This window comes from Hoplias malabaricus, chromosome 14 (genome assembly GCF_029633855.1).
Source record: "Hoplias malabaricus isolate fHopMal1 chromosome 14, fHopMal1.hap1, whole genome shotgun sequence".
NCBI classification, from domain to species: Eukaryota; Metazoa; Chordata; class Actinopteri; order Characiformes; family Erythrinidae; genus Hoplias; species Hoplias malabaricus.
The window spans coordinates 25,329,112-25,356,010 of NC_089813.1; the positions used below are offsets into that span (position 1 = coordinate 25,329,112).

The following is a 26,899-nucleotide window of genomic DNA, read 5'->3' on the forward strand; positions in this document are numbered from 1 at the left end:
GAGCACATAAGCCTGGCAACAACTGTAACGCATTTCAACTCACGTCTTGTTGGTCATGTGCCTAGAAAGACGCTGCTCGCAAGGAAACTTTTGCAGCGCACTTTTCGTCATGTTGTCAGAACTTAAACAAACACACAGCCGACAGGCACTTACAGTGCTTTCATAATTGTGGGGACAAAGGTTTTGATCGCTCGCCCGAACAGGGACTTGAACCCTGGACCCTCAGATTAAAAGTCTGATGCTCTACCGACTGAGCTATCCGGGCTCTGCTCCAGGTCCTCTGGTAGACGACCGAGTGTCAATTTCCTTGCCAACTTGGCGTCAACGGGACTCGCACCGGCAGTACGTTCTGAACATTTTGCTCGTGATGAGGACTTCGTCGCTGTGAATTCAGTTCTGAAAACCAAAGGATGGGGAGCCATCCTCAAATACTTGTGGCGCAACGGTAGCGCGTCTGACTCCAGATTAGAAGGTTGCGTGTTCAAATCACGTCGGGGTCAAGTGTTTGGTTCATGTGGGTTTGGCTCCCCTTCCTGTGGCCTTGCCTTTCTCTCTTTTTACTATCAACTCCAGCTCTTGAGGACTTCTGCCCGTGTTCATCATACAGCTCAGAACTCTTCTTCAGCTGAGCCTTTTATTTCGTTCACAGATCAGCAAGAGGATGATGTATATTTCTGTCAAGTAAACAGTGACATGCACTGCATGTTTCACACTTGCTTTCTCAAGATGGAGCACATAAGCCTGGCAACAACTGTAACGCATTTCAACTCACGTCTTGTTGGTCATGTGCCTAGAAAGACGCTCCTCGCAAGGAAACTTTTGCAGCGCACTTTTCGTCATGTTGTCAGAACTTAAACAAACACACAGCCGACAGGCACTTACAGTGCTTTCATAATTGTGGGGACAAAGGTTTTGATCGCTCGCCCGAACAGGGACTTGAACCCTGGACCCTCAGATTAAAAGTCTGATGCTCTACCGACTGAGCTATCCGGGCTCTGCTCAAGGTCCTCTGGTAGACGACCGAGTGTCAATTTCCTTGCCAACTTGGCGTCAACGGGACTCGCACCGGCAGTACGTTCTGAACATTTTGCTCGTGATGAGGACTTCGTCGCTGTGAATTCAGTTCTGAAAACCAAAGGATGGGGAACCATCCTCAAGACCTCGTGGCGCAACGGTAGCGCGTCTGACTCCAGCTCAGAAGGTTGCGTGTTCAAATCACGTCGGGGTCAAGCGTTTGGTTCATGTGGGTTTGGCTCCCCTTCCTGTGGCCTTGCCTTTCTCTCTTTTTACTATCAACTCCAGCTCTTGAGGACTTCTGCCCGTGTTCATCATACAGCTCAGAACTCTTCTTCAGCTGAGCCTTTTATTTCGTTCACAGATCAGCAAGAGGATGATGTATATTTCTGTCAAGTAAACAGTGACATGCACTGCATGTTTCACACTTGCTTTCTCAAGATGGAGCACATAAGCCTGGCAACAACTGTAACGCATTTCAACTCACGTCTTGTTGGTCATGTGCCTAGAAAGACGCTGCTCGCAAGGAAACTTTTGCAGCGCACTTTTCGTCATGTTGTCAGAACTTAAACAAACACACAGCCGACAGGCACTTACAGTGCTTTCATAATTGTGGGGACAAAGGTTTTGATCGCTCGCCCGAACAGGGACTTGAACCCTGGACCCTCAGATTAAAAGTCTGATGCTCTACCGACTGAGCTATCCGGGCTCTGCTCCAGGTCCTCTGGTAGACGACCGAGTGTCAATTTCCTTGCCAACTTGGCGTCAACGGGACTCGCACCGGCAGTACGTTCTGAACATTTTGCTCGTGATGAGGACTTCGTCGCTGTGAATTCAGTTCTGAAAACCAAAGGATGGGGAGCCATCCTCAAATACTTGTGGCGCAACGGTAGCGCGTCTGACTCCAGATTAGAAGGTTGCGTGTTCAAATCACGTCGGGGTCAAGTGTTTGGTTCATGTGGGTTTGGCTCCCCTTCCTGTGGCCTTGCCTTTCTCTCTTTTTACTATCAACTCCAGCTCTTGAGGACTTCTGCCCGTGTTCATCATACAGCTCAGAACTCTTCTTCAGCTGAGCCTTTTATTTCGTTCACAGATCAGCAAGAGGATGATGTATATTTCTGTCAAGTAAACAGTGACATGCACTGCATGTTTCACACTTGCTTTCTCAAGATGGAGCACATAAGCCTGGCAACAACTGTAACGCATTTCAACTCACGTCTTGTTGGTCATGTGCCTAGAAAGACGCTCCTCGCAAGGAAACTTTTGCAGCGCACTTTTCGTCATGTTGTCAGAAGTTAAACAAACACACAGCCGACAGGCACTTACAGTGCTTTCATAATTGTGGGGACAAAGGTTTTGATCGCTCGCCCGAACAGGGACTTGAACCCTGGACCCTCAGATTAAAAGTCTGATGCTCTACCGACTGAGCTATCCGGGCTCTGCTCAAGGTCCTCTGGTAGACGACCGAGTGTCAATTTCCTTGCCAACTTGGCGTCAACGGGACTCGCACCGGCAGTACGTTCTGAACATTTTGCTCGTGATGAGGACTTCGTCGCTGTGAATTCAGTTCTGAAAACCAAAGGATGGGGAACCATCCTCAAGACCTAGTGGCGCAACGGTAGCGCGTCTGACTCCAGATCAGAAGGTTGCGTGTTCAAATCACGTCGGGGTCAAGCGTTTGGTTCATGTGGGTTTGGCTCCCCTTCCTGTGGCCTTGCCTTTCTCTCTTTTTACTATCAACTCCAGCTCTTGAGGACTTCTGCCCGTGTTCATCATACAGCTCAGAACTCTTCTTCAGCTGAGCCTTTTATTTCGTTCACAGATCAGCAAGAGGATGATGTATATTTCTGTCAAGTAAACAGTGACATGCACTGCATGTTTCACACTTGCTTTCTCAAGATGGAGCACATAAGCCTGGCAACAACTGTAACGCATTTCAACTCACGTCTTGTTGGTCATGTGCCTAGAAAGACGCTGCTCGCAAGGAAACTTTTGCAGCGCACTTTTCGTCATGTTGTCAGAACTTAAACAAACACACAGCCGACAGGCACTTACAGTGCTTTCATAATTGTGGGGACAAAGGTTTTGATCGCTCGCCCGAACAGGGACTTGAACCCTGGACCCTCAGATTAAAAGTCTGATGCTCTACCGACTGAGCTATCCGGGCTCTGCTCCAGGTCCTCTGGTAGACGACCGAGTGTCAATTTCCTTGCCAACTTGGCGTCAACGGGACTCGCACCGGCAGTACGTTCTGAACATTTTGCTCGTGATGAGGACTTCGTCGCTGTGAATTCAGTTCTGAAAACCAAAGGATGGGGAGCCATCCTCAAATACTTGTGGCGCAACGGTAGCGCGTCTGACTCCAGATCAGAAGGTTGCGTGTTCAAATCACGTCGGGGTCAAGTGTTTGGTTCATGTGGGTTTGGCTCCCCTTCCTGTGGCCTTGCCTTTCTCTCTTTTTACTATCAACTCCAGCTCTTGAGGACTTCTGCCCGTGTTCATCATACAGCTCAGAACTCTTCTTCAGCTGAGCCTTTTATTTCGTTCACAGATCAGCAAGAGGATGATGTATATTTCTGTCAAGTAAACAGTGACATGCACTGCATGTTTCACACTTGCTTTCTCAAGATGGAGCACATAAGCCTGGCAACAACTGTAACGCATTTCAACTCACGTCTTGTTGGTCATGTGCCTAGAAAGACGCTCCTCGCAAGGAAACTTTTGCAGCGCACTTTTCGTCATGTTGTCAGAACTTAAACAAACACACAGCCGACAGGCACTTACAGTGCTTTCATAATTGTGGGGACAAAGGTTTTGATCGCTCGCCCGAACAGGGACTTGAACCCTGGACCCTCAGATTAAAAGTCTGATGCTCTACCGACTGAGCTATCCGGGCTCTGCTCAAGGTCCTCTGGTAGACGACCGAGTGTCAATTTCCTTGCCAACTTGGCGTCAACGGGACTCGCACCGGCAGTACGTTCTGAACATTTTGCTCGTGATGAGGACTTCGTCGCTGTGAATTCAGTTCTGAAAACCAAAGGATGGGCAACCATCCTCAAGACCTCGTGGCGCAACGGTAGCGCGTCTGACTCCAGATCAGAAGGTTGCGTGTTCAAATCACGTCAGGGTCAAGCGTTTGGTTCATGTGGGTTTGGCTCCCCTTCCTGTGGCCTTGCCTTTCTCTCTTTTTACTATCAACTCCAGCTCTTGAGGACTTCTGCCCGTGTTCATCATACAGCTCAGAACTCTTCTTCAGCTGAGCCTTTTATTTCGTTCACAGATCAGCAAGAGGATGATGTATATTTCTGTCAAGTAAACAGTGACATGCACTGCATGTTTCACACTTGCTTTCTCAAGATGGAGCACATAAGCCTGGCAACAACTGTAACGCATTTCAACTCACGTCTTGTTGGTCATGTGCCTAGAAAGACGCTGCTCGCAAGGAAACTTTTGCAGCGCACTTTTCGTCATGTTGTCAGAACTTAAACAAACACACAGCCGACAGGCACTTACAGTGCTTTCATAATTGTGGGGACAAAGGTTTTGATCGCTCGCCCGAACAGGGACTTGAACCCTGGACCCTCAGATTAAAAGTCTGATGCTCTACCGACTGAGCTATCCGGGCTCTGCTCAAGGTCCTCTGGTAGACGACCGAGTGTCAATTTCCTTGCCAACTTGGCGTCAACGGGACTCGCGCCGGCAGTACGTTCTGAACATTTTGCTCGTGATGAGGACTTCGTCGCTGTGAATTCAGTTCTGAAAACCAAAGGATGGGGAACCATCCTCAAGACCTCGTGGCGCAACGGTAGCGCGTCTGACTCCAGATTAGAAGGTTGCGTGTTCAAATCACGTCGGGGTCAAGCGTTTGGTTCATGTGGGTTTGGCTCCCCTTCCTATGGCCTTGCCTTTCTCTCTTTTTACTATCAACTCCAGCTCTTGAGGACTTCTGCCCGTGTTCATCATACAGCTCAGAACTCTTCTTCAGCTGAGCCTTTTATTTCGTTCACAGATCAGCAAGAGGATGATGTATATTTCTGTCAAGTAAACAGTGACATGCACTGCATGTTTCACACTTGCTTTCTCAAGATGGAGCACATAAGCCTGGCAACAACTGTAACGCGTTTCAACTCACGTCTTGTTGGTCATGTGCCTAGAAAGACGCTGCTCGCAAGGAAACTTTTGCAGCGCACTTTTCGTCATGTTGTCAGAAGTTAAACAAACACACAGCCGACAGGCACTTACAGTGCTTTCATAATTGTGGGGACAAAGGTTTTGATCGCTCGCCCGAACAGGGACTTGAACCCTGGACCCTCAGATTAAAAGTCTGATGCTCTACCGACTGAGCTATCCGGGCTCTGCTCCAGGTCCTCTGGTAGACGACCGAGTGTCAATTTCCTTGCCAACTTGGCGTCAACGGGACTCGCACCGGCAGTACGTTCTGAACATTTTGCTCGTGATGAGGACTTCGTCGCTGTGAATTCAGTTCTGAAAACCAAAGGATGGGGAGCCATCCTCAAATACTTGTGCCGCAACGGTAGCGCGTCTGACTCCAGATTAGAAGGTTGCGTGTTCAAATCACGTCGGGGTCAAGTGTTTGGTTCATGTGGGTTTGGCTCCCCTTCCTGTGGCCTTGCCTTTCTCTCTTTTTACTATCAACTCCAGCTCTTGAGGACTTCTGCCCGTGTTCATCATACAGCTCAGAACTCTTCTTCAGCTGAGCCTTTTATTTCGTTCACAGATCAGCAAGAGGATGATGTATATTTCTGTCAAGTAAACAGTGACATGCACTGCATGTTTCACACTTGCTTTCTCAAGATGGAGCACATAAGCCTGGCAACAACTGTAACGCATTTCAACTCACGTCTTGTTGGTCATGTGCCTAGAAAGACGCTCCTCGCAAGGAAACTTTTGCAGCGCACTTTTCGTCATGTTGTCAGAACTTAAACAAACACACAGCCGACAGGCACTTACAGTGCTTTCATAATTGTGGGGACAAAGGTTTTGATCGCTCGCCCGAACAGGGACTTGAACCCTGGACCCTCAGATTAAAAGTCTGATGCTCTACCGACTGAGCTATCCGGGCTCTGCTCAAGGTCCTCTGGTAGACGACCGAGTGTCAATTTCCTTGCCAACTTGGCGTCAACGGGACTCGCACCGGCAGTACGTTCTGAACATTTTGCTCGTGATGAGGACTTCGTCGCTGTGAATTCAGTTCTGAAAACCAAAGGATGGGGAACCATCCTCAAGACCTCGTGGCGCAACGGTAGCGCGTCTGACTCCAGCTCAGAAGGTTGCGTGTTCAAATCACGTCGGGGTCAAGCGTTTGGTTCATGTGGGTTTGGCTCCCCTTCCTGTGGCCTTGCCTTTCTCTCTTTTTACTATCAACTCCAGCTCTTGAGGACTTCTGCCCGTGTTCATCATACAGCTCAGAACTCTTCTTCAGCTGAGCCTTTTATTTCGTTCACAGATCAGCAAGAGGATGATGTATATTTCTGTCAAGTAAACAGTGACATGCACTGCATGTTTCACACTTGCTTTCTCAAGATGGAGCACATAAGCCTGGCAACAACTGTAACGCATTTCAACTCACGTCTTGTTGGTCATGTGCCTAGAAAGACGCTGCTCGCAAGGAAACTTTTGCAGCGCACTTTTCGTCATGTTGTCAGACCTTAAACAAACACACAGCCGACAGGCACTTACAGTGCTTTCATAATTGTGGGGACAAAGGTTTTGATCGCTCGCCCGAACAGGGACTTGAACCCTGGACCCTCAGATTAAAAGTCTGATGCTCTACCGACTGAGCTATCCGGGCTCTGCTCCAGGTCCTCTGGTAGACGACCGAGTGTCAATTTCCTTGCCAACTTGGCGTCAACGGGACTCGCACCGGCAGTACGTTCTGAACATTTTGCTCGTGATGAGGACTTCGTCGCTGTGAATTCAGTTCTGAAAACCAAAGGATGGGGAACCATCCTCAAGACCTCGTGGCGCAACGGTAGCGCGTCTGACTCCAGATTAGAAGGTTGCGTGTTCAAATCACGTCGGGGTCAAGCGTTTGGTTCATGTGGGTTTGGCTCCCCTTCCTATGGCCTTGCCTTTCTCTCTTTTTACTATCAACTCCAGCTCTTGAGGACTTCTGCCCGTGTTCATCATACAGCTCAGAACTCTTCTTCAGCTGAGCCTTTTATTTCGTTCACAGATCAGCAAGAGGATGATGTATATTTCTGTCAAGTAAACAGTGACATGCACTGCATGTTTCACACTTGCTTTCTCAAGATGGAGCACATAAGCCTGGCAACAACTGTAACGCGTTTCAACTCACGTCTTGTTGGTCATGTGCCTAGAAAGACGCTGCTCGCAAGGAAACTTTTGCAGCGCACTTTTCGTCATGTTGTCAGAAGTTAAACAAACACACAGCCGACAGGCACTTACAGTGCTTTCATAATTGTGGGGACAAAGGTTTTGATCGCTCGCCCGAACAGGGACTTGAACCCTGGACCCTCAGATTAAAAGTCTGATGCTCTACCGACTGAGCTATCCGGGCTCTGCTCCAGGTCCTCTGGTAGACGACCGAGTGTCAATTTCCTTGCCAACTTGGCGTCAACGGGACTCGCACCGGCAGTACGTTCTGAACATTTTGCTCGTGATGAGGACTTCGTCGCTGTGAATTCAGTTCTGAAAACCAAAGGATGGGGAGCCATCCTCAAATACTTGTGCCGCAACGGTAGCGCGTCTGACTCCAGATTAGAAGGTTGCGTGTTCAAATCACGTCGGGGTCAAGTGTTTGGTTCATGTGGGTTTGGCTCCCCTTCCTGTGGCCTTGCCTTTCTCTCTTTTTACTATCAACTCCAGCTCTTGAGGACTTCTGCCCGTGTTCATCATACAGCTCAGAACTCTTCTTCAGCTGAGCCTTTTATTTCGTTCACAGATCAGCAAGAGGATGATGTATATTTCTGTCAAGTAAACAGTGACATGCACTGCATGTTTCACACTTGCTTTCTCAAGATGGAGCACATAAGCCTGGCAACAACTGTAACGCATTTCAACTCACGTCTTGTTGGTCATGTGCCTAGAAAGACGCTCCTCGCAAGGAAACTTTTGCAGCGCACTTTTCGTCATGTTGTCAGAACTTAAACAAACACACAGCCGACAGGCACTTACAGTGCTTTCATAATTGTGGGGACAAAGGTTTTGATCGCTCGCCCGAACAGGGACTTGAACCCTGGACCCTCAGATTAAAAGTCTGATGCTCTACCGACTGAGCTATCCGGGCTCTGCTCAAGTTCCTCTGGTAGACGACCGAGTGTCAATTTCCTTGCCAACTTGGCGTCAACGGGACTCGCACCGGCAGTACGTTCTGAACATTTTGCTCGTGATGAGGACTTCGTCGCTGTGAATTCAGTTCTGAAAACCAAAGGATGGGGAACCATCCTCAAGACCTCGTGGCGCAACGGTAGCGCGTCTGACTCCAGCTCAGAAGGTTGCGTGTTCAAATCACGTCGGGGTCAAGCGTTTGGTTCATGTGGGTTTGGCTCCCCTTCCTGTGGCCTTGCCTTTCTCTCTTTTTACTATCAACTCCAGCTCTTGAGGACTTCTGCCCGTGTTCATCATACAGCTCAGAACTCTTCTTCAGCTGAGCCTTTTATTTCGTTCACAGATCAGCAAGAGGATGATGTATATTTCTGTCAAGTAAACAGTGACATGCACTGCATGTTTCACACTTGCTTTCTCAAGATGGAGCACATAAGCCTGGCAACAACTGTAACGCATTTCAACTCACGTCTTGTTGGTCATGTGCCTAGAAAGACGCTGCTCGCAAGGAAACTTTTGCAGCGCACTTTTCGTCATGTTGTCAGAACTTAAACAAACACACAGCCGACAGGCACTTACAGTGCTTTCATAATTGTGGGGACAAAGGTTTTGATCGCTCGCCCGAACAGGGACTTGAACCCTGGACCCTCAGATTAAAAGTCTGATGCTCTACCGACTGAGCTATCCGGGCTCTGCTCCAGGTCCTCTGGTAGACGACCGAGTGTCAATTTCCTTGCCAACTTGGCGTCAACGGGACTCGCACCGGCAGTACGTTCTGAACATTTTGCTCGTGATGAGGACTTCGTCGCTGTGAATTCAGTTCTGAAAACCAAAGGATGGGGAGCCATCCTCAAATACTTGTGGCGCAACGGTAGCGCGTCTGACTCCAGATTAGAAGGTTGCGTGTTCAAATCACGTCGGGGTCAAGTGTTTGGTTCATGTGGGTTTGGCTCCCCTTCCTGTGGCCTTGCCTTTCTCTCTTTTTACTATCAACTCCAGCTCTTGAGGACTTCTGCCCGTGTTCATCATACAGCTCAGAACTCTTCTTCAGCTGAGCCTTTTATTTCGTTCACAGATCAGCAAGAGGATGATGTATATTTCTGTCAAGTAAACAGTGACATGCACTGCATGTTTCACACTTGCTTTCTCAAGATGGAGCACATAAGCCTGGCAACAACTGTAACGCATTTCAACTCACGTCTTGTTGGTCATGTGCCTAGAAAGACGCTCCTCGCAAGGAAACTTTTGCAGCGCACTTTTCGTCATGTTGTCAGAACTTAAACAAACACACAGCCGACAGGCACTTACAGTGCTTTCATAATTGTGGGGACAAAGGTTTTGATCGCTCGCCCGAACAGGGACTTGAACCCTGGACCCTCAGATTAAAAGTCTGATGCTCTACCGACTGAGCTATCCGGGCTCTGCTCAAGGTCCTCTGGTAGACGACCGAGTGTCAATTTCCTTGCCAACTTGGCGTCAACGGGACTCGCACCGGCAGTACGTTCTGAACATTTTGCTCGTGATGAGGACTTCGTCGCTGTGAATTCAGTTCTGAAAACCAAAGGATGGGGAACCATCCTCAAGACCTCGTGGCGCAACGGTAGCGCGTCTGACTCCAGCTCAGAAGGTTGCGTGTTCAAATCACGTCGGGGTCAAGCGTTTGGTTCATGTGGGTTTGGCTCCCCTTCCTGTGGCCTTGCCTTTCTCTCTTTTTACTATCAACTCCAGCTCTTGAGGACTTCTGCCCGTGTTCATCATACAGCTCAGAACTCTTCTTCAGCTGAGCCTTTTATTTCGTTCACAGATCAGCAAGAGGATGATGTATATTTCTGTCAAGTAAACAGTGACATGCACTGCATGTTTCACACTTGCTTTCTCAAGATGGAGCACATAAGCCTGGCAACAACTGTAACGCATTTCAACTCACGTCTTGTTGGTCATGTGCCTAGAAAGACGCTGCTCGCAAGGAAACTTTTGCAGCGCACTTTTCGTCATGTTGTCAGAACTTAAACAAACACACAGCCGACAGGCACTTACAGTGCTTTCATAATTGTGGGGACAAAGGTTTTGATCGCTCGCCCGAACAGGGACTTGAACCCTGGACCCTCAGATTAAAAGTCTGATGCTCTACCGACTGAGCTATCCGGGCTCTGCTCCAGGTCCTCTGGTAGACGACCGAGTGTCAATTTCCTTGCCAACTTGGCGTCAACGGGACTCGCACCGGCAGTACGTTCTGAACATTTTGCTCGTGATGAGGACTTCGTCGCTGTGAATTCAGTTCTGAAAACCAAAGGATGGGGAGCCATCCTCAAATACTTGTGGCGCAACGGTAGCGCGTCTGACTCCAGATTAGAAGGTTGCGTGTTCAAATCACGTCGGGGTCAAGTGTTTGGTTCATGTGGGTTTGGCTCCCCTTCCTGTGGCCTTGCCTTTCTCTCTTTTTACTATCAACTCCAGCTCTTGAGGACTTCTGCCCGTGTTCATCATACAGCTCAGAACTCTTCTTCAGCTGAGCCTTTTATTTCGTTCACAGATCAGCAAGAGGATGATGTATATTTCTGTCAAGTAAACAGTGACATGCACTGCATGTTTCACACTTGCTTTCTCAAGATGGAGCACATAAGCCTGGCAACAACTGTAACGCATTTCAACTCACGTCTTGTTGGTCATGTGCCTAGAAAGACGCTCCTCGCAAGGAAACTTTTGCAGCGCACTTTTCGTCATGTTGTCAGAACTTAAACAAACACACAGCCGACAGGCACTTACAGTGCTTTCATAATTGTGGGGACAAAGGTTTTGATCGCTCGCCCGAACAGGGACTTGAACCCTGGACCCTCAGATTAAAAGTCTGATGCTCTACCGACTGAGCTATCCGGGCTCTGCTCAAGGTCCTCTGGTAGACGACCGAGTGTCAATTTCCTTGCCAACTTGGCGTCAACGGGACTCGCACCGGCAGTACGTTCTGAACATTTTGCTCGTGATGAGGACTTCGTCGCTGTGAATTCAGTTCTGAAAACCAAAGGATGGGGAACCATCCTCAAGACCTCGTGGCGCAACGGTAGCGCGTCTGACTCCAGATCAGAAGGTTGCGTGTTCAAATCACGTCGGGGTCAAGCGTTTGGTTCATGTGGGTTTGGCTCCCCTTCCTGTGGCCTTGCCTTTCTCTCTTTTTACTATCAACTCCAGCTCTTGAGGACTTCTGCCCGTGTTCATCATACAGCTCAGAACTCTTCTTCAGCTGAGCCTTTTATTTCGTTCACAGATCAGCAAGAGGATGATGTATATTTCTGTCAAGTAAACAGTGACATGCACTGCATGTTTCACACTTGCTTTCTCAAGATGGAGCACATAAGCCTGGCAACAACTGTAACGCATTTCAACTCACGTCTTGTTGGTCATGTGCCTAGAAAGACGCTGCTCGCAAGGAAACTTTTGCAGCGCACTTTTCGTCATGTTGTCAGAACTTAAACAAACACACAGCCGACAGGCACTTACAGTGCTTTCATAATTGTGGGGACAAAGGTTTTGATCGCTCGCCCGAACAGGGACTTGAACCCTGGACCCTCAGATTAAAAGTCTGATGCTCTACCGACTGAGCTATCCGGGCTCTGCTCCAGGTCCTCTGGTAGACGACCGAGTGTCAATTTCCTTGCCAACTTGGCGTCAACGGGACTCGCACCGGCAGTACGTTCTGAACATTTTGCTCGTGATGAGGACTTCGTCGCTGTGAATTCAGTTCTGAAAACCAAAGGATGGGGAGCCATCCTCAAATACTTGTGGCGCAACGGTAGCGCGTCTGACTCCAGATCAGAAGGTTGCGTGTTCAAATCACGTCGGGGTCAAGTGTTTGGTTCATGTGGGTTTGGCTCCCCTTCCTGTGGCCTTGCCTTTCTCTCTTTTTACTATCAACTCCAGCTCTTGAGGACTTCTGCCCGTGTTCATCATACAGCTCAGAACTCTTCTTCAGCTGAGCCTTTTATTTCGTTCACAGATCAGCAAGAGGATGATGTATATTTCTGTCAAGTAAACAGTGACATGCACTGCATGTTTCACACTTGCTTTCTCAAGATGGAGCACATAAGCCTGGCAACAACTGTAACGCATTTCAACTCACGTCTTGTTGGTCATGTGCCTAGAAAGACGCTCCTCGCAAGGAAACTTTTGCAGCGCACTTTTCGTCATGTTGTCAGAACTTAAACAAACACACAGCCGACAGGCACTTACAGTGCTTTCATAATTGTGGGGACAAAGGTTTTGATCGCTCGCCCGAACAGGGACTTGAACCCTGGACCCTCAGATTAAAAGTCTGATGCTCTACCGACTGAGCTATCCGGGCTCTGCTCAAGGTCCTCTGGTAGACGACCGAGTGTCAATTTCCTTGCCAACTTGGCGTCAACGGGACTCGCACCGGCAGTACGTTCTGAACATTTTGCTCGTGATGAGGACTTCGTCGCTGTGAATTCAGTTCTGAAAACCAAAGGATGGGGAACCATCCTCAAGACCTCGTGGCGCAACGGTAGCGCGTCTGACTCCAGCTCAGAAGGTTGCGTGTTCAAATCACGTCGGGGTCAAGCGTTTGGTTCATGTGGGTTTGGCTCCCCTTCCTGTGGCCTTGCCTTTCTCTCTTTTTACTATCAACTCCAGCTCTTGAGGACTTCTGCCCGTGTTCATCATACAGCTCAGAACTCTTCTTCAGCTGAGCCTTTTATTTCGTTCACAGATCAGCAAGAGGATGATGTATATTTCTGTCAAGTAAACAGTGACATGCACTGCATGTTTCACACTTGCTTTCTCAAGATGGAGCACATAAGCCTGGCAACAACTGTAACGCATTTCAACTCACGTCTTGTTGGTCATGTGCCTAGAAAGACGCTGCTCGCAAGGAAACTTTTGCAGCGCACTTTTCGTCATGTTGTCAGAACTTAAACAAACACACAGCCGACAGGCACTTACAGTGCTTTCATAATTGTGGGGACAAAGGTTTTGATCGCTCGCCCAAACAGGGACTTGAACCCTGGACCCTCAGATTAAAAGTCTGATGCTCTACCGACTGAGCTATCCGGGCTCTGCTCCAGGTCCTCTGGTAGACGACCGAGTGTCAATTTCCTTGCCAACTTGGCGTCAACGGGACTCGCACCGGCAGTACGTTCTGAACATTTTGCTCGTGATGAGGACTTCGTCGCTGTGAATTCAGTTCTGAAAACCAAAGGATGGGGAGCCATCCTCAAGACCTCGTGGCGCAACGGTAGCGCGTCTGACTCCAGATCAGAAGGTTGCGTGTTCAAATCACGTCGGGGTCAAGCGTTTGGTTCATGTGGGTTTGGCTCCCCTTCCTGTGGCCTTGCCTTTCTCTCTTTTTACTATCAACTCCAGCTCTTGAGGACTTCTGCCCGTGTTCATCATACAGCTCAGAACTCTTCTTCAGCTGAGCCTTTTATTTCGTTCACAGATCAGCAAGAGGATGATGTATATTTCTGTCAAGTAAACAGTGACATGCACTGCATGTTTCACACTTGCTTTCTCAAGATGGAGCACATAAGCCTGGCAACAACTGTAACGCATTTCAACTCACGTCTTGTTGGTCATGTGCCTAGAAAGACGCTGCTCGCAAGGAAACTTTTGCAGCGCACTTTTCGTCATGTTGTCAGAAGTTAAACAAACACACAGCCGACAGGCACTTACAGTGCTTTCATAATTGTGGGGACAAAGGTTTTGATCGCTCGCCCGAACAGGGACTTGAACCCTGGACCCTCAGATTAAAAGTCTGATGCTCTACCGACTGAGCTATCCGGGCTCTGCTCAAGGTCCTCTGGTAGACGACCGAGTGTCAATTTCCTTGCCAACTTGGCGTCAACGGGACTCGCGCCGGCAGTACGTTCTGAACATTTTGCTCGTGATGAGGACTTCGTCGCTGTGAATTCAGTTCTGAAAACCAAAGGATGGGGAACCATCCTCAAGACCTCGTGGCGCAACGGTAGCGCGTCTGACTCCAGATTAGAAGGTTGCGTGTTCAAATCACGTCGGGGTCAAGCGTTTGGTTCATGTGGGTTTGGCTCCCCTTCCTATGGCCTTGCCTTTCTCTCTTTTTACTATCAACTCCAGCTCTTGAGGACTTCTGCCCGTGTTCATCATACAGCTCAGAACTCTTCTTCAGCTGAGCCTTTTATTTCGTTCACAGATCAGCAAGAGGATGATGTATATTTCTGTCAAGTAAACAGTGACATGCACTGCATGTTTCACACTTGCTTTCTCAAGATGGAGCACATAAGACTGGCAACAACTGTAACGCATTTCAACTCACGTCTTGTTGGTCATGTGCCTAGAAAGACGCTGCTCGCAAGGAAACTTTTGCAGCGCACTTTTCGTCATGTTGTCAGAACTTAAACAAACACACAGCCGACAGGCACTTACAGTGCTTTCATAATTGTGGGGACAAAGGTTTTGATCGCTCGCCCGAACAGGGACTTGAAACCTGGACCCTCAGATTAAAAGTCTGATGCTCTACCGACTGAGCTATCCGGGCTCTGCTCAAGGTCCTCTGGTAGACGACCGAGTGTCAATTTCCTTGCCAACTTGGCGTCAACGGGACTCGCACCGGCAGTACGTTCTGAACATTTTGCTCGTGATGAGGACTTCGTCGCTGTGAATTCAGTTCTGAAAACCAAAGGATGGGCAACCATCCTCAAGACCTCGTGGCGCAACGGTAGCGCGTCTGACTCCAGATCAGAAGGTTGCGTGTTCAAATCACGTCAGGGTCAAGCGTTTGGTTCATGTGGGTTTGGCTCCCCTTCCTGTGGCCTTGCCTTTCTCTCTTTTTACTATCAACTCCAGCTCTTGAGGACTTCTGCCCGTGTTCATCATACAGCTCAGAACTCTTCTTCAGCTGAGCCTTTTATTTCGTTCACAGATCAGCAAGAGGATGATGTATATTTCTGTCAAGTAAACAGTGACATGCACTGCATGTTTCACACTTGCTTTCTCAAGATGGAGCACATAAGACTGGCAACAACTGTAACGCATTTCAACTCACGTCTTGTTGGTCATGTGCCTAGAAAGACGCTGCTCGCAAGGAAACTTTTGCAGCGCACTTTTCGTCATGTTGTCAGAACTTAAACAAACACACAGCCGACAGGCACTTACAGTGCTTTCATAATTGTGGGGACAAAGGTTTTGATCGCTCGCCCGAACAGGGACTTGAACCCTGGACCCTCAGATTAAAAGTCTGATGCTCTACCGACTGAGCTATCCGGGCTCTGCTCAAGGTCCTCTGGTAGACGACCGAGTGTCAATTTCCTTGCCAACTTGGCGTCAACGGGACTCGCACCGGCAGTACGTTCTGAACATTTTGCTCGTGATGAGGACTTCGTCGCTGTGAATTCAGTTCTGAAAACCAAAGGATGGGGAACCATCCTCAAGACCTCGTGGCGCAACGGTAGCGCGTCTGACTCCAGATCAGAAGGTTGCGTGTTCAAATCATGTTGGGGTCAAGCGTTTGGTTCATGTGGGTTTGGCTCCCCTTCCTGTGGCCTTGCCTTTCTCTCTTTTTACTATCAACTCCAGCTCTTGAGGACTTCTGCCCGTGTTCATCATACAGCTCAGAACTCTTCTTCAGCTGAGCCTTTTATTTCGTTCACAGATCAGCAAGAGGATGATGTATATTTCTGTCAAGTAAACAGTGACATGCACTGCATGTTTCACACTTGCTTTCTCAAGATGGAGCACATAAGACTGGCAACAACTGTAACGCATTTCAACTCACGTCTTGTTGGTCATGTGCCTAGAAAGACGCTGCTCGCAAGGAAACTTTTGCAGCGCACTTTTCGTCATGTTGTCAGAACTTAAACAAACACACAGCCGACAGGCACTTACAGTGCTTTCATAATTGTGGGGACAAAGGTTTTGATCGCTCGCCCGAACAGGGACTTGAACCCTGGACCCTCAGATTAAAAGTCTGATGCTCTACCGACTGAGCTATCCGGGCTCTGCTCCAGGTCCTCTGGTAGACGACCGAGTGTCAATTTCCTTGCCAACTTGGCGTCAACGGGACTCGCACCGGCAGTACGTTCTGAACATTTTGCTCGTGATGAGGACTTCGTCGCTGTGAATTCAGTTCTGAAAACCAAAGGATGGGGAGCCATCCTCAAATACTTGTGGCGCAACGGTAGCGCGTCTGACTCCAGATCAGAAGGTTGCGTGTTCAAATCACGTCGGGGTCAAGTGTTTGGTTCATGTGGGTTTGGCTCCCCTTCCTGTGGCCTTGCCTTTCTCTCTTTTTACTATCAACTCCAGCTCTTGAGGACTTCTGCCCGTGTTCATCATACAGCTCAGAACTCTTCTTCAGCTGAGCCTTTTATTTCGTTCACAGATCAGCAAGAGGATGATGTATATTTCTGTCAAGTAAACAGTGACATGCACTGCATGTTTCACACTTGCTTTCTCAAGATGGAGCACATAAGCCTGGCAACAACTGTAACGCATTTCAACTCACGTCTTGTTGGTCATGTGCCTAGAAAGACGCTCCTCGCAAGGAAACTTTTGCAGCGCACTTTTCGTCATGTTGTCAGAACTTAAACAAACACACAGCCGACAGGCACTTACAGTGCTTTCATAATTGTGGGGACAAAGGTTTTGATCGCTCGCCCGAACAGGGACTTGAACCCTGGACCCTCAGATTAAAAGTCTGATGCTCTACCGACTGAGCTATCCGGGCTCTGCTCAAGGTCCTCTGGTAGACGACCGAGTGTCAATTTCCTTGCCAACTTGGCGTCAACGGGACTCGCACCGGCAGTACGTTCTGAACATTTTGCTCGTGATGAGGACTTCGTCGCTGTGAATTCAGTTCTGAAAACCAAAGGATGGGGAACCATCCTCAAGACCTCGTGGCGCAACGGTAGCGCGTCTGACTCCAGCTCAGAAGGTTGCGTGTTCAAATCACGTCGGGGTCAAGCGTTTGGTTCATGTGGGTTTGGCTCCCCTTCCTGTGGCCTTGCCTTTCTCTCTTTTTACTATCAACTCCAGCTCTTGAGGACTTCTGCCCGTGTTCATCATACAGCTCAGAACTCTTCTTCAGCTGAGCCTTTTATTTCGTTCACAGATCAGCAAGAGGATGATGTATATTTCTGTCAAGTAAACAGTGACATGCACTGCATGTTTCACACTTGCTTTCTCAAGATGGAGCACATAAGCCTGGCAACAACTGTAACGCATTTCAACTCACGTCTTGTTGGTCATGTGCCTAGAAAGACGCTGCTCGCAAGGAAACTTTTGCAGCGCACTTTTCGTCATGTTGTCAGAACTTAAACAAACACACAGCCGACAGGCACTTACAGTGCTTTCATAATTGTGGGGACAAAGGTTTTGATCGCTCGCCCAAACAGGGACTTGAACCCTGGACCCTCAGATTAAAAGTCTGATGCTCTACCGACTGAGCTATCCGGGCTCTGCTCCAGGTCCTCTGGTAGACGACCGAGTGTCAATTTCCTTGCCAACTTGGCGTCAACGGGACTCGCACCGGCAGTACGTTCTGAACATTTTGCTCGTGATGAGGACTTCGTCGCTGTGAATTCAGTTCTGAAAACCAAAGGATGGGGAGCCATCCTCAAGACCTCGTGGCGCAACGGTAGCGCGTCTGACTCCAGATCAGAAGGTTGCGTGTTCAAATCACGTCGGGGTCAAGCGTTTGGTTCATGTGGGTTTGGCTCCCCTTCCTGTGGCCTTGCCTTTCTCTCTTTTTACTATCAACTCCAGCTCTTGAGGACTTCTGCCTGTGTTCATCATACAGCTCAGAACTCTTCTTCAGCTGAGCCTTTTATTTCGTTCACAGATCAGCAAGAGGATGATGTATATTTCTGTCAAGTAAACAGTGACATGCACTGCATGTTTCACACTTGCTTTCTCAAGATGGAGCACATAAGCCTGGCAACAACTGTAACGCATTTCAACTCACGTCTTGTTGGTCATGTGCCTAGAAAGACGCTGCTCGCAAGGAAACTTTTGCAGCGCACTTTTCGTCATGTTGTCAGAAGTTAAACAAACACACAGCCGACAGGCACTTACAGTGCTTTCATAATTGTGGGGACAAAGGTTTTGATCGCTCGCCCGAACAGGGACTTGAACCCTGGACCCTCAGATTAAAAGTCTGATGCTCTACCGACTGAGCTATCCGGGCTCTGCTCAAGGTCCTCTGGTAGACGACCGAGTGTCAATTTCCTTGCCAACTTGGCGTCAACGGGACTCGCGCCGGCAGTACGTTCTGAACATTTTGCTCGTGATGAGGACTTCGTCGCTGTGAATTCAGTTCTGAAAACCAAAGGATGGGGAACCATCCTCAAGACCTCGTGGCGCAACGGTAGCGCGTCTGACTCCAGATTAGAAGGTTGCGTGTTCAAATCACGTCGGGGTCAAGCGTTTGGTTCATGTGGGTTTGGCTCCCCTTCCTATGGCCTTGCCTTTCTCTCTTTTTACTATCAACTCCAGCTCTTGAGGACTTCTGCCCGTGTTCATCATACAGCTCAGAACTCTTCTTCAGCTGAGCCTTTTATTTCGTTCACAGATCAGCAAGAGGATGATGTATATTTCTGTCAAGTAAACAGTGACATGCACTGCATGTTTCACACTTGCTTTCTCAAGATGGAGCACATAAGACTGGCAACAACTGTAACGCATTTCAACTCACGTCTTGTTGGTCATGTGCCTAGAAAGACGCTGCTCGCAAGGAAACTTTTGCAGCGCACTTTTCGTCATGTTGTCAGAACTTAAACAAACACACAGCCGACAGGCACTTACAGTGCTTTCATAATTGTGGGGACAAAGGTTTTGATCGCTCGCCCGAACAGGGACTTGAAACCTGGACCCTCAGATTAAAAGTCTGATGCTCTACCGACTGAGCTATCCGGGCTCTGCTCAAGGTCCTCTGGTAGACGACCGAGTGTCAATTTCCTTGCCAACTTGGCGTCAACGGGACTCGCACCGGCAGTACGTTCTGAACATTTTGCTCGTGATGAGGACTTCGTCGCTGTGAATTCAGTTCTGAAAACCAAAGGATGGGCAACCATCCTCAAGACCTCGTGGCGCAACGGTAGCGCGTCTGACTCCAGATCAGAAGGTTGCGTGTTCAAATCACGTCAGGGTCAAGCGTTTGGTTCATGTGGGTTTGGCTCCCCTTCCTGTGGCCTTGCCTTTCTCTCTTTTTACTATCAACTCCAGCTCTTGAGGACTTCTGCCCGTGTTCATCATACAGCTCAGAACTCTTCTTCAGCTGAGCCTTTTATTTCGTTCACAGATCAGCAAGAGGATGATGTATATTTCTGTCAAGTAAACAGTGACATGCACTGCATGTTTCACACTTGCTTTCTCAAGATGGAGCACATAAGACTGGCAACAACTGTAACGCATTTCAACTCACGTCTTGTTGGTCATGTGCCTAGAAAGACGCTGCTCGCAAGGAAACTTTTGCAGCGCACTTTTCGTCATGTTGTCAGAACTTAAACAAACACACAGCCGACAGGCACTTACAGTGCTTTCATAATTGTGGGGACAAAGGTTTTGATCGCTCGCCCGAACAGGGACTTGAACCCTGGACCCTCAGATTAAAAGTCTGATGCTCTACCGACTGAGCTATCCGGGCTCTGCTCAAGGTCCTCTGGTAGACGACCGAGTGTCAATTTCCTTGCCAACTTGGCGTCAACGGGACTCGCACCGGCAGTACGTTCTGAACATTTTGCTCGTGATGAGGACTTCGTCGCTGTGAATTCAGTTCTGAAAACCAAAGGATGGGGAACCATCCTCAAGACCTCGTGGCGCAACGGTAGCGCGTCTGACTCCAGATCAGAAGGTTGCGTGTTCAAATCATGTTGGGGTCAAGCGTTTGGTTCATGTGGGTTTGGCTCCCCTTCCTGTGGCCTTGCCTTTCTCTCTTTTTACTATCAACTCCAGCTCTTGAGGACTTCTGCCCGTGTTCATCATACAGCTCAGAACTCTTCTTCAGCTGAGCCTTTTATTTCGTTCACAGATCAGCAAGAGGATGATGTATATTTCTGTCAAGTAAACAGTGACATGCACTGCATGTTTCACACTTGCTTTCTCAAGATGGAGCACATAAGACTGGCAACAACTGTAACGCATTTCAACTCACGTCTTGTTGGTCATGTGCCTAGAAAGACGCTGCTCGCAAGGAAACTTTTGCAGCGCACTTTTCGTCATGTTGTCAGAACTTAAACAAACACACAGCCGACAGGCACTTACAGTGCTTTCATAATTGTGGGGACAAAGGTTTTGATCGCTCGCCCGAACAGGGACTTGAAACCTGGACCCTCAGATTAAAAGTCTGATGCTCTACCGACTGAGCTATCCGGGCTCTGCTCAAGGTCCTCTGGTAGACGACCGAGTGTCAATTTCCTTGCCAACTTGGCGTCAACGGGACTCGCACCGGCAGTACGTTCTGAACATTTTGCTCGTGATGAGGACTTCGTCGCTGTGAATTCAGTTCTGAAAACCAAAGGATGGGGAACCATCCTCAAGACCTCGTGGCGCAACGGTAGCGCGTCTGACTCCAGATCAGAAGGTTGCGTGTTCAAATCACGTCAGGGTCAAGCGTTTGGTTCATGTGGGTTTGGCTCCCCTTCCTGTGGCCTTGCCTTTCTCTCTTTTTACTATCAACTCCAGCTCTTGAGGACTTCTGCCCGTGTTCATCATACAGCTCAGAACTCTTCTTCAGCTGAGCCTTTTATTTCGTTCACAGATCAGCAAGAGGATGATGTATATTTCTGTCAAGTAAACAGTGACATGCACTGCATGTTTCACACTTGCTTTCTCAAGATGGAGCACATAAGACTGGCAACAACTGTAACGCATTTCAACTCACGTCTTGTTGGTCATGTGCCTAGAAAGACGCTGCTCGCAAGGAAACTTTTGCAGCGCACTTTTCGTCATGTTGTCAGAACTTAAACAAACACACAGCCGACAGGCACTTACAGTGCTTTCATAATTGTGGGGACAAAGGTTTTGATCGCTCGCCCGAACAGGGACTTGAACCCTGGACCCTCAGATTAAAAGTCTGATGCTCTACCGACTGAGCTATCCGGGCTCTGCTCAAGGTCCTCTGGTAGACGACCGAGTGTCAATTTCCTTGCCAACTTGGCGTCAACGGGACTCGCACCGGCAGTACGTTCTGAACATTTTGCTCGTGATGAGGACTTCGTCGCTGTGAATTCAGTTCTGAAAACCAAAGGATGGGGAACCATCCTCAAGACCTCGTGGCGCAACGGTAGCGCGTCTGACTCCAGATCAGAAGGTTGCGTGTTCAAATCACGTCGGGGTCAAGCGTGTGGCTCATGTGGGTTTGGCTCCCCTTCCTGTGGCCTTGCCTTTCTCTCTTTTTACTATCAACTCCAGCTCTTGAGGACTTCTGCCCGTGTTCATCATACAGCTCAGAACTCTTCTTCAGCTGAGCCTTTTATTTCGTTCACAGATCAGCAAGAGGATGATGTATATTTCTGTCAAGTAAACAGTGACATGCACTGCATGTTTCACACTTGCTTTCTCAAGATGGAGCACATAAGACTGGCAACAACTGTAACGCATTTCAACTCACGTCTTGTTGGTCATGTGCCTAGAAAGACGCTGCTCGCAAGGAAACTTTGCAGCGCACTTTTCATCATGTTGTCAGAACTTAAACAAACACACAGCCGACAGGCACTTACAGTGCTTTCATAATTGTGGGGACAAAGGTTTTGATCGCTCGCCCGAACAGGGACTTGAACCCTGGACCCTCAGATTAAAAGTCTGATGCTCTACCGACTGAGCTATCCGGGCTCTGCTCAAGGTCCTCTGGTAGACGACCGAGTGTCAATTTCCTTGCCAACTTGGCGTCAACGGGACTCGCACCGGCAGTACGTTCTGAACATTTTGCTCGTGATGAGGACTTCGTCGCTGTGAATTCAGTTCTGAAAACCAAAGGATGGGGAACCATCCTCAAGACCTCGTGGAGCAACGGTAGCGCGTCTGACTCCAGATCAGAAGGTTGCGTGTTCAAATCACGTCGGGGTCAAGCGTGTGGCTCATGTGGGTTTGGCTCCCCTTCCTGTGGCCTTGCCTTTCTCTCTTTTTACTATCAACTCCAGCTCTTGAGGACTTCTGCCCGTGTTCATCATACAGCTCAGAACTCTTCTTCAGCTGAGCCTTTTATTTCGTTCACAGATCAGCAAGAGGATGATGTATATTTCTGTCAAGTAAACAGTGACATGCACTGCATGTTTCACACTTGCTTTCTCAAGATGGAGCACATAAGACTGGCAACAACTGTAACGCATTTCAACTCACGTCTTGTTGGTCATGTGCCTAGAAAGACGCTGCTCGCAAGGAAACTTTTGCAGCGCACTTTTCGTCATGTTGTCAGAACTTAAACAAACACACAGCCGACAGGCACTTACAGTGCTTTCATAATTGTGGGGACAAAGGTTTTGATCGCTCGCCCGAACAGGGACTTGAAACCTGGACCCTCAGATTAAAAGTCTGATGCTCTACCGACTGAGCTATCCGGGCTCTGCTCAAGGTCCTCTGGTAGACGACCGAGTGTCAATTTCCTTGCCAACTTGGCGTCAACGGGACTCGCACCGGCAGTACGTTCTGAACATTTTGCTCGTGATGAGGACTTCGTCGCTGTGAATTCAGTTCTGAAAACCAAAGGATGGGGAACCATCCTCAAGACCTCGTGGAGCAACGGTAGCGCGTCTGACTCCAGATCAGAAGGTTGCGTGTTCAAATCACGTCGGGGTCAAGCGTTTGGCTCATGTGGGTTTGGCTCCCCTTCCTGTGGCCTTGCCTTTCTCTCTTTTTACTATCAACTCCAGCTCTTGAGGACTTCTGCCCGTGTTCATCATACAGCTCAGAACTCTTCTTCAGCTGAGCCTTTTATTTCGTTCACAGATCAGCAAGAGGATGATGTATATTTCTGTCAAGTAAACAGTGACATGCACTGCATGTTTCACACTTGCTTTCTCAAGATGGAGCACATAAGACTGGCAACAACTGTAACGCATTTCAACTCACGTCTTGTTGGTCATGTGCCTAGAAAGACGCTGCTCGCAAGGAAACTTTGCAGCGCACTTTTCATCATGTTGTCAGAACTTAAACAAACACACAGCCGACAGGCACTTACAGTGCTTTCATAATTGTGGGGACAAAGGTTTTGATCGCTCGCCCGAACAGGGACTTGAACCCTGGACCCTCAGATTAAAAGTCTGATGCTCTACCGACTGAGCTATCCGGGCTCTGCTCAAGGTCCTCTGGTAGACGACCGAGTGTCAATTTCCTTGCCAACTTGGCGTCAACGGGACTCGCACCGGCAGTACGTTCTGAACATTTTGCTCGTGATGAGGACTTCGTCGCTGTGAATTCAGTTCTGAAAACCAAAGGATGGGGAACCATCCTCAAGACCTCGTGGTGCAACGGTAGCGCGTCTGACTCCAGATCAGAAGGTTGCGTGTTCAAATCACGTCGGGGTCAAGCGTGTGGCTCATGTGGGTTTGGCTCCCCTTCCTGTGGCCTTGCCTTTCTCTCTTTTTACTATCAACTCCAGCTCTTGAGGACTTCTGCCCGTGTTCATCATACAGCTCAGAACTCTTCTTCAGCTGAGCCTTTTATTTCGTTCACAGATCAGCAAGAGGATGATGTATATTTCTGTCAAGTAAACAGTGACATGCACTGCATGTTTCACACTTGCTTTCTCAAGATGGAGCACATAAGACTGGCAACAACTGTAACGCATTTCAACTCACGTCTTGTTGGTCATGTGCCTAGAAAGACGCTGCTCGCAAGGAAACTTTTGCAGCGCACTTTTCGTCATGTTGTCAGAACTTAAACAAACACACAGCCGACAGGCACTTACAGTGCTTTCATAATTGTGGGGACAAAGGTTTTGATCGCTCGCCCGAACAGGGACTTGAAACCTGGACCCTCAGATTAAAAGTCTGATGCTCTACCGACTGAGCTATCCGGGCTCTGCTCAAGGTCCTCTGGTAGACGACCGAGTGTCAATTTCCTTGCCAACTTGGCGTCAACGGGACTCGCACCGGCAGTACGTTCTGAACATTTTGCTCGTGATGAGGACTTCGTCGCTGTGAATTCAGTTCTGAAAACCAAAGGATGGGGAACCATCCTCAAGACCTCGTGGAGCAACGGTAGCGCGTCTGACTCCAGATCAGAAGGTTGCGTGTTCAAATCACGTCGGGGTCAAGCGTTTGGCTCATGTGGGTTTGGCTCCCCTTCCTGTGGCCTTGCCTTTCTCTCTTTTTACTATCAACTCCAGCTCTTGAGGACTTCTGCCCGTGTTCATCATACAGCTCAGAACTCTTCTTCAGCTGAGCCTTTTATTTCGTTCACAGATCAGCAAGAGGATGATGCATATTTCTGTCAAGTAAACAGTGACATGCACTGCATGTTTCACACTTGCTTTCTCAAGATGGAGCACATAAGCCTGGCAACAACTGTAACGCATTTCAACTCACGTCTTGTTGGCCAGGAGAGGGAAATTTTCTCAAGACCTTGTGGTTCAACAGTAGTGCCTCTGACTCCAGATCAGATGGTTGTGTGCTCAGATCACGTTGGGGTCAATTGCATGTAGGATGAGTTCCCTTTCCTATGGCATTTTTCACTTTTTTCCATCAACTCCAGCTCTTGAGGTCTAAACACAGTTAATGTGTTTGCACCTTCAACCACGTATATGTGAACAATATTCACTCATCTGCCAGTCCAAATAAATGCTTGCTGCCCTGTTGTGACTGCATTGAGGTTAGCTTTATAGTCATCATTTTACTGTATCGGCCACTCGCGTTGATGGACAGTCCAAGTTTTCACTGTTATTCCCTCCCAAAGTACGGTCAGAAACAAGCCATTTACTTTAACTGATTATACTGAATTCTTCTTTTTCATATCAAACTGTGAAAACTAACAGTACAGAATACTGAATACAAAAACACCATGTTAGCATACATGATGGCAAATAATACGAAAAAAAGTACAAACTGTAAAAAATACCCCATTGGCTGCATGCTGGGAAAATAAATCATCTTTGAGTCTTCTCAAACATTTCTTTTCTTAATTCTAAAATATCTTATGACTTGTGTTTAACGTTTATAAGAACATCTCTCTACAGCAGCTGACGGTGCCAGCTTGCATTTTTTTCTTTAACTTATTCACGCCCTTCAGACACAAACAACATCTCAGCAGAAGTGATAAAATAAGACATTTCGTCTTAATTTTAAAGTGGCAACAGTAACACTCCCATGAAATATCACAATCCTGCTATTTGATTTCTAACACTTGCTAAGTGTTGCAGGTAAACTTGAGCTCTTTAAACTCCAAACATTACTTTAGTGACTATTACACAGAAAACTTATTTGTACATAAAGATTAAACCTTGCATAAAATGCTAAATGACGTTAAGGGCCATTCAGAATAGAATATCAAGAAAAACATTAAGCATGTTGTAACCCAGGTTATAAAACCTGAGTAACATAGTTTAATTCATAAGCTAATTGTTAATTAAGTGTAATATATATTTAAAGTTTACTAATAAAACTCTATTACATATTTTGAATACTAAACTAATTAAAAGAAAATAGTTTGCTATTTGTAAACACAGGAATAAAAAAGTGTAAAAAAATAATATTTTATTTATTTTATTTGGTATTTTCCTATTGGTTGATGATAAATCCAGCCGGCCAATCGAGTGGCGGTTTGATGAGGCGCGTGAGTCCAGCCAGCAGATGAGATGGAGGGTTCTCCTACTGTAAAGCATAAAAAAGGAGTTAAAAGATAACAAGAAGTGGTGAAAGCTTATTTAATAGTTTAATAACTTTTCGCTGAACAAGACAACGCAAAGGGAAAAGTTGCTCGTCGAAGAACGATGAGTTTATCACACTTTTTAATAACTTTTTATAATGTACATGCTAATGCTAGCTCCGTATATTAATGTTTTTTTGAGTAGATATAGTGACAATATCAGTGTTATATGGTCAACTTATGTGGGTAATATTATTATTTTGAACTAAGTATGAATATATATTTCATTTTCAGAAAGATTAATAAAGTTTTGGCGCGAGTTAAGCTGCGTGTCATAAACGCATGCGCGAGAGTGAGTTTTGGCGCCTAGTGCTGCAGGAATTAACCCTGTTAATGCTGTATGAGGGGTGGTATTCTTATTTTTGTGTATAAAAGTTGTAAATTTAGTGATTAAATGCAATTATTCATTATAAATATTAGAGATATTGTATACACGTTAAATTTTATGAGAACTACATTCGTTAAACTTACTGTTTGTGTATTACCTGGATATTATATTAATGAGATAAATATTATTATAGGTCAGGTTTTTTTGAATAGTGAACAAGTTGGATAAATCCATTTGGTGACGAGCCTCCCAGACTCTAGTTGATATTTGGGATTGGGAGTTTATTTTAAGTTGATATTTATTTTCTACCTGGGTTAGAAGTAGTTATATTCTAATTTATCATTTTATGTTTTGTTTTGTTTACTTACCTGTGGTAATAAATTGTTAATGCACTTTTCAAATGTCCAA

At 47.5% G+C, this 26,899-nt stretch overlaps 49 non-coding genes across 49 annotated transcripts; 20 read left to right on the forward strand and 29 right to left on the reverse strand.

Moving 5' to 3' along the window:
• Positions 1 to 192: 192 nt before the first annotated feature.
• On the reverse strand, positions 193 to 265 carry trnak-uuu (transfer RNA lysine (anticodon UUU)). Its single transcript has one exon. It is a non-coding gene; the product is annotated as a tRNA-Lys (tRNA).
• A 656-nt stretch (positions 266 to 921) lies between these two features.
• On the reverse strand, positions 922 to 994 carry trnak-uuu (transfer RNA lysine (anticodon UUU)). The gene has a single exon. It is a non-coding gene; the product is annotated as a tRNA-Lys (tRNA).
• Positions 995 to 1,157: 163 nt separating this feature from the next.
• Positions 1,158 to 1,229, forward strand: trnaw-cca (transfer RNA tryptophan (anticodon CCA)). The gene has a single exon. It is a non-coding gene; the product is annotated as a tRNA-Trp (tRNA).
• A 421-nt stretch (positions 1,230 to 1,650) lies between these two features.
• Positions 1,651 to 1,723, reverse strand: trnak-uuu (transfer RNA lysine (anticodon UUU)). The gene has a single exon. It is a non-coding gene; the product is annotated as a tRNA-Lys (tRNA).
• A 656-nt stretch (positions 1,724 to 2,379) lies between these two features.
• On the reverse strand, positions 2,380 to 2,452 carry trnak-uuu (transfer RNA lysine (anticodon UUU)). The gene has a single exon. It is a non-coding gene; the product is annotated as a tRNA-Lys (tRNA).
• Positions 2,453 to 2,615: 163 nt separating this feature from the next.
• On the forward strand, positions 2,616 to 2,687 carry trnaw-cca (transfer RNA tryptophan (anticodon CCA)). Its single transcript has one exon. It is a non-coding gene; the product is annotated as a tRNA-Trp (tRNA).
• Positions 2,688 to 3,108: 421 nt separating this feature from the next.
• On the reverse strand, positions 3,109 to 3,181 carry trnak-uuu (transfer RNA lysine (anticodon UUU)). Its single transcript has one exon. It is a non-coding gene; the product is annotated as a tRNA-Lys (tRNA).
• Positions 3,182 to 3,837: 656 nt separating this feature from the next.
• trnak-uuu (transfer RNA lysine (anticodon UUU)) lies at positions 3,838 to 3,910 on the reverse strand. Its single transcript has one exon. It is a non-coding gene; the product is annotated as a tRNA-Lys (tRNA).
• A 163-nt stretch (positions 3,911 to 4,073) lies between these two features.
• trnaw-cca (transfer RNA tryptophan (anticodon CCA)) lies at positions 4,074 to 4,145 on the forward strand. Its single transcript has one exon. It is a non-coding gene; the product is annotated as a tRNA-Trp (tRNA).
• Positions 4,146 to 4,566: 421 nt separating this feature from the next.
• Positions 4,567 to 4,639, reverse strand: trnak-uuu (transfer RNA lysine (anticodon UUU)). Its single transcript has one exon. It is a non-coding gene; the product is annotated as a tRNA-Lys (tRNA).
• Positions 4,640 to 4,802: 163 nt separating this feature from the next.
• Positions 4,803 to 4,874, forward strand: trnaw-cca (transfer RNA tryptophan (anticodon CCA)). The gene has a single exon. It is a non-coding gene; the product is annotated as a tRNA-Trp (tRNA).
• Positions 4,875 to 5,295: 421 nt separating this feature from the next.
• trnak-uuu (transfer RNA lysine (anticodon UUU)) lies at positions 5,296 to 5,368 on the reverse strand. Its single transcript has one exon. It is a non-coding gene; the product is annotated as a tRNA-Lys (tRNA).
• A 656-nt stretch (positions 5,369 to 6,024) lies between these two features.
• Positions 6,025 to 6,097, reverse strand: trnak-uuu (transfer RNA lysine (anticodon UUU)). Its single transcript has one exon. It is a non-coding gene; the product is annotated as a tRNA-Lys (tRNA).
• A 163-nt stretch (positions 6,098 to 6,260) lies between these two features.
• Positions 6,261 to 6,332, forward strand: trnaw-cca (transfer RNA tryptophan (anticodon CCA)). Its single transcript has one exon. It is a non-coding gene; the product is annotated as a tRNA-Trp (tRNA).
• Positions 6,333 to 6,753: 421 nt separating this feature from the next.
• trnak-uuu (transfer RNA lysine (anticodon UUU)) lies at positions 6,754 to 6,826 on the reverse strand. Its single transcript has one exon. It is a non-coding gene; the product is annotated as a tRNA-Lys (tRNA).
• Positions 6,827 to 6,989: 163 nt separating this feature from the next.
• On the forward strand, positions 6,990 to 7,061 carry trnaw-cca (transfer RNA tryptophan (anticodon CCA)). The gene has a single exon. It is a non-coding gene; the product is annotated as a tRNA-Trp (tRNA).
• A 421-nt stretch (positions 7,062 to 7,482) lies between these two features.
• trnak-uuu (transfer RNA lysine (anticodon UUU)) lies at positions 7,483 to 7,555 on the reverse strand. The gene has a single exon. It is a non-coding gene; the product is annotated as a tRNA-Lys (tRNA).
• A 656-nt stretch (positions 7,556 to 8,211) lies between these two features.
• Positions 8,212 to 8,284, reverse strand: trnak-uuu (transfer RNA lysine (anticodon UUU)). Its single transcript has one exon. It is a non-coding gene; the product is annotated as a tRNA-Lys (tRNA).
• A 163-nt stretch (positions 8,285 to 8,447) lies between these two features.
• Positions 8,448 to 8,519, forward strand: trnaw-cca (transfer RNA tryptophan (anticodon CCA)). Its single transcript has one exon. It is a non-coding gene; the product is annotated as a tRNA-Trp (tRNA).
• Positions 8,520 to 8,940: 421 nt separating this feature from the next.
• Positions 8,941 to 9,013, reverse strand: trnak-uuu (transfer RNA lysine (anticodon UUU)). Its single transcript has one exon. It is a non-coding gene; the product is annotated as a tRNA-Lys (tRNA).
• A 656-nt stretch (positions 9,014 to 9,669) lies between these two features.
• Positions 9,670 to 9,742, reverse strand: trnak-uuu (transfer RNA lysine (anticodon UUU)). The gene has a single exon. It is a non-coding gene; the product is annotated as a tRNA-Lys (tRNA).
• Positions 9,743 to 9,905: 163 nt separating this feature from the next.
• Positions 9,906 to 9,977, forward strand: trnaw-cca (transfer RNA tryptophan (anticodon CCA)). The gene has a single exon. It is a non-coding gene; the product is annotated as a tRNA-Trp (tRNA).
• A 421-nt stretch (positions 9,978 to 10,398) lies between these two features.
• trnak-uuu (transfer RNA lysine (anticodon UUU)) lies at positions 10,399 to 10,471 on the reverse strand. The gene has a single exon. It is a non-coding gene; the product is annotated as a tRNA-Lys (tRNA).
• A 656-nt stretch (positions 10,472 to 11,127) lies between these two features.
• On the reverse strand, positions 11,128 to 11,200 carry trnak-uuu (transfer RNA lysine (anticodon UUU)). The gene has a single exon. It is a non-coding gene; the product is annotated as a tRNA-Lys (tRNA).
• Positions 11,201 to 11,363: 163 nt separating this feature from the next.
• On the forward strand, positions 11,364 to 11,435 carry trnaw-cca (transfer RNA tryptophan (anticodon CCA)). The gene has a single exon. It is a non-coding gene; the product is annotated as a tRNA-Trp (tRNA).
• A 421-nt stretch (positions 11,436 to 11,856) lies between these two features.
• trnak-uuu (transfer RNA lysine (anticodon UUU)) lies at positions 11,857 to 11,929 on the reverse strand. The gene has a single exon. It is a non-coding gene; the product is annotated as a tRNA-Lys (tRNA).
• A 656-nt stretch (positions 11,930 to 12,585) lies between these two features.
• trnak-uuu (transfer RNA lysine (anticodon UUU)) lies at positions 12,586 to 12,658 on the reverse strand. Its single transcript has one exon. It is a non-coding gene; the product is annotated as a tRNA-Lys (tRNA).
• Positions 12,659 to 12,821: 163 nt separating this feature from the next.
• trnaw-cca (transfer RNA tryptophan (anticodon CCA)) lies at positions 12,822 to 12,893 on the forward strand. Its single transcript has one exon. It is a non-coding gene; the product is annotated as a tRNA-Trp (tRNA).
• A 421-nt stretch (positions 12,894 to 13,314) lies between these two features.
• On the reverse strand, positions 13,315 to 13,387 carry trnak-uuu (transfer RNA lysine (anticodon UUU)). The gene has a single exon. It is a non-coding gene; the product is annotated as a tRNA-Lys (tRNA).
• A 163-nt stretch (positions 13,388 to 13,550) lies between these two features.
• Positions 13,551 to 13,622, forward strand: trnaw-cca (transfer RNA tryptophan (anticodon CCA)). The gene has a single exon. It is a non-coding gene; the product is annotated as a tRNA-Trp (tRNA).
• A 421-nt stretch (positions 13,623 to 14,043) lies between these two features.
• Positions 14,044 to 14,116, reverse strand: trnak-uuu (transfer RNA lysine (anticodon UUU)). Its single transcript has one exon. It is a non-coding gene; the product is annotated as a tRNA-Lys (tRNA).
• Positions 14,117 to 14,279: 163 nt separating this feature from the next.
• On the forward strand, positions 14,280 to 14,351 carry trnaw-cca (transfer RNA tryptophan (anticodon CCA)). The gene has a single exon. It is a non-coding gene; the product is annotated as a tRNA-Trp (tRNA).
• A 657-nt stretch (positions 14,352 to 15,008) lies between these two features.
• Positions 15,009 to 15,080, forward strand: trnaw-cca (transfer RNA tryptophan (anticodon CCA)). Its single transcript has one exon. It is a non-coding gene; the product is annotated as a tRNA-Trp (tRNA).
• A 421-nt stretch (positions 15,081 to 15,501) lies between these two features.
• Positions 15,502 to 15,574, reverse strand: trnak-uuu (transfer RNA lysine (anticodon UUU)). The gene has a single exon. It is a non-coding gene; the product is annotated as a tRNA-Lys (tRNA).
• Positions 15,575 to 16,230: 656 nt separating this feature from the next.
• trnak-uuu (transfer RNA lysine (anticodon UUU)) lies at positions 16,231 to 16,303 on the reverse strand. The gene has a single exon. It is a non-coding gene; the product is annotated as a tRNA-Lys (tRNA).
• Positions 16,304 to 16,959: 656 nt separating this feature from the next.
• On the reverse strand, positions 16,960 to 17,032 carry trnak-uuu (transfer RNA lysine (anticodon UUU)). The gene has a single exon. It is a non-coding gene; the product is annotated as a tRNA-Lys (tRNA).
• A 163-nt stretch (positions 17,033 to 17,195) lies between these two features.
• trnaw-cca (transfer RNA tryptophan (anticodon CCA)) lies at positions 17,196 to 17,267 on the forward strand. Its single transcript has one exon. It is a non-coding gene; the product is annotated as a tRNA-Trp (tRNA).
• Positions 17,268 to 17,688: 421 nt separating this feature from the next.
• trnak-uuu (transfer RNA lysine (anticodon UUU)) lies at positions 17,689 to 17,761 on the reverse strand. The gene has a single exon. It is a non-coding gene; the product is annotated as a tRNA-Lys (tRNA).
• Positions 17,762 to 17,924: 163 nt separating this feature from the next.
• On the forward strand, positions 17,925 to 17,996 carry trnaw-cca (transfer RNA tryptophan (anticodon CCA)). Its single transcript has one exon. It is a non-coding gene; the product is annotated as a tRNA-Trp (tRNA).
• A 421-nt stretch (positions 17,997 to 18,417) lies between these two features.
• Positions 18,418 to 18,490, reverse strand: trnak-uuu (transfer RNA lysine (anticodon UUU)). The gene has a single exon. It is a non-coding gene; the product is annotated as a tRNA-Lys (tRNA).
• Positions 18,491 to 18,653: 163 nt separating this feature from the next.
• On the forward strand, positions 18,654 to 18,725 carry trnaw-cca (transfer RNA tryptophan (anticodon CCA)). The gene has a single exon. It is a non-coding gene; the product is annotated as a tRNA-Trp (tRNA).
• A 657-nt stretch (positions 18,726 to 19,382) lies between these two features.
• trnaw-cca (transfer RNA tryptophan (anticodon CCA)) lies at positions 19,383 to 19,454 on the forward strand. The gene has a single exon. It is a non-coding gene; the product is annotated as a tRNA-Trp (tRNA).
• A 421-nt stretch (positions 19,455 to 19,875) lies between these two features.
• On the reverse strand, positions 19,876 to 19,948 carry trnak-uuu (transfer RNA lysine (anticodon UUU)). The gene has a single exon. It is a non-coding gene; the product is annotated as a tRNA-Lys (tRNA).
• Positions 19,949 to 20,840: 892 nt separating this feature from the next.
• On the forward strand, positions 20,841 to 20,912 carry trnaw-cca (transfer RNA tryptophan (anticodon CCA)). Its single transcript has one exon. It is a non-coding gene; the product is annotated as a tRNA-Trp (tRNA).
• Positions 20,913 to 21,333: 421 nt separating this feature from the next.
• Positions 21,334 to 21,406, reverse strand: trnak-uuu (transfer RNA lysine (anticodon UUU)). The gene has a single exon. It is a non-coding gene; the product is annotated as a tRNA-Lys (tRNA).
• Positions 21,407 to 21,569: 163 nt separating this feature from the next.
• trnaw-cca (transfer RNA tryptophan (anticodon CCA)) lies at positions 21,570 to 21,641 on the forward strand. The gene has a single exon. It is a non-coding gene; the product is annotated as a tRNA-Trp (tRNA).
• A 420-nt stretch (positions 21,642 to 22,061) lies between these two features.
• Positions 22,062 to 22,134, reverse strand: trnak-uuu (transfer RNA lysine (anticodon UUU)). The gene has a single exon. It is a non-coding gene; the product is annotated as a tRNA-Lys (tRNA).
• Positions 22,135 to 23,518: 1,384 nt separating this feature from the next.
• trnak-uuu (transfer RNA lysine (anticodon UUU)) lies at positions 23,519 to 23,591 on the reverse strand. The gene has a single exon. It is a non-coding gene; the product is annotated as a tRNA-Lys (tRNA).
• Positions 23,592 to 23,754: 163 nt separating this feature from the next.
• On the forward strand, positions 23,755 to 23,826 carry trnaw-cca (transfer RNA tryptophan (anticodon CCA)). Its single transcript has one exon. It is a non-coding gene; the product is annotated as a tRNA-Trp (tRNA).
• Positions 23,827 to 26,899: the final 3,073 nt, after the last annotated feature.